Here is a 5357-nt window from a genome sequence, read left to right as displayed (position 1 = left end):
CCTTACTATTGGAGTAGTTGTCAAAAATTGCTTCAATTGATCAAAACTCTTTTGACATCTCTCATCCCAAAAAAACTTAGCATCCTTAGCTAAAAGTTCACAAAGAGGCCTTGAAAGCTTAGAGAAGTCTTGTATAAATCTCCTGTAGAACCCTGCATGGCCAAGAAATTGCCTTACTCCTTTTACAGTGGTTGGGGATGGCAATTTGGCAATAAGTTCCACCTTTGCTTTATCAACTTCAATGCCTTTCTCGGAGATGATATGGCCAAGGACAATTCCTTGATGTACCATAAAATGGCATTTCTCCCAGTTGAGCACCAAGTCTTTTTCAATGCATCTTTTAAGAACCACTTCCAAATTTACTAAGCATTCTTCAAATGTACCTCCATATATGGTGATATCATCCATGAAGACCTCCATAATTCGCTCCACCATATCACTGAAGATACTAAGCATACATCTTTGGAATGTTGCAGGTGCATTGCATAAACCAAAAGGCATTCTTTTGTAGGCGTATGTTCCAAACGAACATGTGAAAGTGGTCTTCTCCTGATCTTCAACATCTATTTCAATTTGGAAATAACCTGAGTACCCGTCCAAGAAACAATAGAAAGGATGGCCAGAGACTCTCTCCAGCACCTGATCAATAAACAGGAGTGGAAAATGATATTTCCTTGTCACAGCATTCAATTCCCTATAGTCAATACACACCCTCCAACCTGAAGTGAGGCGTGTAGCAATTTCTTCTCCTTTTTCATTCTGAACCACAGTAATCCCTGACTTCTTTGGTACCACTTGAGTAGGACTCACCCAAGGGCTATCAGATATGGGATAAATAATACCAGCTTGGAGTAGCTTCAGTACCTCAGTTCGCACCACTTCTTATAAATGAGGATTCAATCTTCTTTGAGGTTGACGAATTGGTTTAGCTTCTTCCTCCATATATATGTGATGTGTACAAACCAAAGGATTGATTCCTTTCAAGTCAGATAGTTGCCATCCTATTGCTTTCTTGTACCTCTTAAGAACTTCAAGTAGAGAAATCTCCTGATGACCAGTAAGAGATGAAGATATAACAACAGGACATTGGTTATTTTCTTCCAGGTATGTATATTTTAACTCCATGGGCAGAGGTTTCAAATTGAGCTTCGGGAATTCTTCTGTTACATCATCTTGTCCCTCCTCTTTATTGAATAAAGGTAGAATCTCTTCTTTCCTCCTCCAACCTTGTAGAGTAGCAAGGACATCAGCGGGTTCAGACAATCCTTTTTCAAGATCCTCAAGACTTTCATTCAACTCATCTTGCATATTCTAATCACAATGCTCCTCCACTAGAGTGTCAATAATGCATACCTCTTCTGGACCTTCTTCTTCTTCTAGAGTAATTAGCTTCTTTGACATATGAAAGATATTAAGCTCAAGTGTCATGTTGCCAAAAGTGAGTTGCATAAGTCCATTCCTACAATTTATGATTGCATTTGAAGTAGCAATAAATGGCCTTCCAAGGATGATAGGAACATAATTAGCTTCCTTAACTAAAGGATCAGTATCAAGAACAACAAAATCTACTGGATAGTAGAAATTATCAACTTGAACTAAAACATCCTCAATTATCCCCCTTAGAATTTTCACTGACCTATCAGCTAAAGATAGAGTGATTGATGTTGGCTTTAATTCACCAAGTCCCAATTGCTTATAAATAGAGTATGGTAACAAATTCACACTTGCTCCCAAATCTAACAAAGCTTTTTCCACTACCTTTCCTCCAATCATAACTGAAATGGTAGGACATCCCAGATCTTTGTACTTCAAAGGAGATTTGCATTGTATGATGGCACTCACTTGCTCAGTCAAGAAGGCTTTCTTATTCACATTCAACCCTCTTTTGATAGTACACAGGTTCTTTAGGAACTTTGCATATGATAGAACTTGCTTAATCATGTCCAGCAATGGAATGTTGACCTTCACTTGCCTCAATACTTCAAGGATTTCTGATGCATTTTTTATCCCCTTTTTCCCATGCAAAGATTGATGAAAAGGTGGAGATGTGCATTTCTTCATCAATTCTTCCTTAATAAGTTCTTTCTCCGGATTGACATTCACTGTTGAATCACGGTCCTCCTTCTCTTCACTGATATCTTTCTTCTTTCCTTTCATTTCCTCTCTCTTCTTTGTCTCTTCTTCTTCCTTCTCTTCATCATATAGCTTGGGTGTTGGTGACTCAACCTTTTTACTACTCCTTAGAGTGATCAAGGCTTTAACATCTCTCACCTGTGAAGATTCTCCCTTATGAGTTTCCACTTCGTGGGTACCCTTAGGGTTTTGGTGAGGTTGAGAAGGAAATCTACCCTTCTCTTGCACTATGTTCAAATTAGTGAGCCTTGAGATTGAGTATTGGAGATTATCTATCTTTTGAGATAAGTCATTTTGCATCCCATCCATCCTTTTATTCAAAGTATTTTCTACACTGTCAATTCTTTGACTGAGTTGAGAGTTGATGGATTTTTGGTCTCCAACAAAATCTCTCACAACCTTGCTGAGATTCACTATTGCTTGTTCAAGACTTGAAGCTTGTTGGGATGGTTGAGATGGTTGAGCCGGCTTTTGGTACTAAGGTGCTCTTGGCTTCCATGAAAAATTTGGATGATTCCTCCAACTTGAGTTATAAGTATTTTCATACGCAGCATTGCTATTAGGCTTGAATTGTCCAATGACATTTGCTTGTTCTCCAAACATTTCTCTAGCAACTGGAATTGTAGGGCACTCCTCCACCAAGTGTTCATAAGATTGACAAATAGAACATGGCTTTACTTGCACTGGTGTTTCAGCAACAGCTTGCACTTCATGCATTTTTTTCAGTTCTAGCTCCTCCACTCTTCTTGTCATAGTTGAAAATTTTGCTTTCATATCAACATCTTCATTCAAGGTGTACATCCCAGCCTTAGCATGAAGAGTATTTGGTTGAGACTTCATCTTTCCCACTTCTCCTCTTTGCGGTTCATCCCATCCCCTTGAGACTTCAGCTACATAACTCAAGAAATCCATAGCTTCCTCAGGATTCTTACTCATGAAATCCCCTCCACACATTGTTTCGAGGAGTTGCTTCATCGAGGAAGACATCCCATCATAGAAATAACTCACCAACAGCCATGTATCAAAGCCATGGTGAGGACAAGCATTAATGGCTTCCATGTATCTTTCCCAACACTCATAGAATTTCTCATTCTCTTTAGCTGAGAAGTTTGAAATTTTCCTTTTCAAGCCATTTGTTCTGTGAGTGGGAAAGAACTTCTTGAGGAATTCAGCTTGTAAATCAGTCCAAGAACAGATACTCCTTGGCCTTAAAGAATTAAGCCAAATCTTGGCCTTATCCTTTAAAGTAAAAGGAAATAGTTTAAGCCTCATCAGGTCGATAGAAGCTCCTCCCTCTCAGAATGTATTACAAACATCTTCAAATTCCTTGATATGGGCATAGGGATTCTCACTTTCCATTCCATGGAAAGTTGGCAGAAGTGGCACAATATGGGGTCTAATCACTAGCTACTCTGTAGGGGGCACTATACATGATGGTGCACTCATACGAGGTGGATACATGCAGTCCCTCATTGATTTGAATTCATTGGGATTGTCCTGATGACCATGGTGACTATGCCGATCCTCATGTGTAGTTTCCATGATGTTCAAGCTCAATTCCAACTCCTTGTTATGAGGTGTTTCAAGTTTAACAAGCCTTCCTCCACTATCTCGTATCCACTTTGGCATACACAGCTAGTATCAAATATGCACTTAGAGAACAAGAGGAAAGATTACCAAAATTTCTAAAAAGTGAATTAAGCACAAGCAATTAACTTCATAGATATTATGTTTTCCTACGCTGTCCAATTGGACAATTCAAGCATCATTTGCAAAAAAAAAAAAAAAATCTATATCACACGCTAGACAATTTAAAAGTTGTCAACTTGAAAGTGGCCTAGATAAAACCTTTTTCATCTTTGACAACTTAAATGTCTTTAGTATGTAATAAGAGAAACTTTTATCTTACAATGATACTTGACTTGGAACTCTAAGGTTTTATGCATGCATGTTTGATTAAAATTAAAACACAATTACTTATTGAATAGTCTGATAATTATAAAACACCTAAAGATGTTCCATAATTATTGGTATATTTCATGTTATCCATTACCCATTAAACAAGATTATTATAAGAAAGTATATGTATGGCCCATGATTTCCAAATCAAGTCTCACCAGGCTATGTCATAGCCTTGGGTCAAATTTTGGGCCTTGGTATCAAACTAAGCTGGGGAATAACTTGTAGAATTCAGGTACTCAATAAGATTTAAACAAAATATAAAATAATGCCTCCATTATATTCTTGTAACCACCCAAAGTAAAAATGACATTATAAATAAAATATGTTGGCTTGTATAAGGAAAAATAGTGTACCTTCCTCATTCTATCTTTGTCTCAAGTCTTGCATCACACACCTCTCGCAATCCAATGTAGGTCACTATCCCTTAAAAGATGTATATGCAAAACAAATAATAAATAAATAAATAAAATAAAATTGATTAGTAAATAATTCATTTAATATTTATGATGTGTGGTTATTAAAAAAATATTCTTATTTTAATATTTTGTGATTACAACTACACTAAAATTGATGTAGCAATAGCAAATGGAGGGGTCAAATGGACTTTTGTTTTACCGAAATTCCTTTTTCTTGGTAAGACTTTCAATGAATTGAAGTTGATAATTTGGGTAACTAAAGTTTTTTTTTTTTTTGTTTTTTGAATTCCAATTTATCTTAACAGTACAACAAACATAATTAATAGCATAATCAATATAATTAATTGTAAAGAACCCTACTTTGGAGGCATGAGGAAAGCTACTATCGAAGATAATAAAGAATTTTGACTGACTTTGGTCAATAAAATCATAATATGGATTATCGTGCTTAATAAAAATAATTAATATTCAAAAAGTTGATTAAAATTTATGTATGAAACAATTATTAAAATATATTTGTAAATAGGGAGAAATCATTAAATATGTATACTAAAAAATAATTTAATTTTATGTTTTTGGTTTAAAGATCATACTTATTTAGAAAAGTCAGTTTTTGAACCTGAAATTTACTAAATGAGAATTCTAAGGGCCTAGGACCTCTCATAAAAAATGCTTATAAATTTTTGGATGGGGAGACACGACAAGGTGACCAGAGTGGAGCTGTATGGGGTTACAGGGGATATGGATATAACTATCCAGATAATTATAATCACTCAACTATCATGGTTGAAATAATTCCTTTTTATTTCTTCTTTCAATTTTGAGAAACAAGGGAAGATAACTGGA

This window comes from Vitis vinifera, chromosome 15, assembly GCF_030704535.1.
Source record: "Vitis vinifera cultivar Pinot Noir 40024 chromosome 15, ASM3070453v1".
Taxonomy (NCBI): domain Eukaryota; kingdom Viridiplantae; phylum Streptophyta; class Magnoliopsida; order Vitales; family Vitaceae; genus Vitis; species Vitis vinifera.
The sequence above is the reverse complement of the archived record's forward strand: the minus strand, read 5'-3'. Positions refer to the sequence as shown.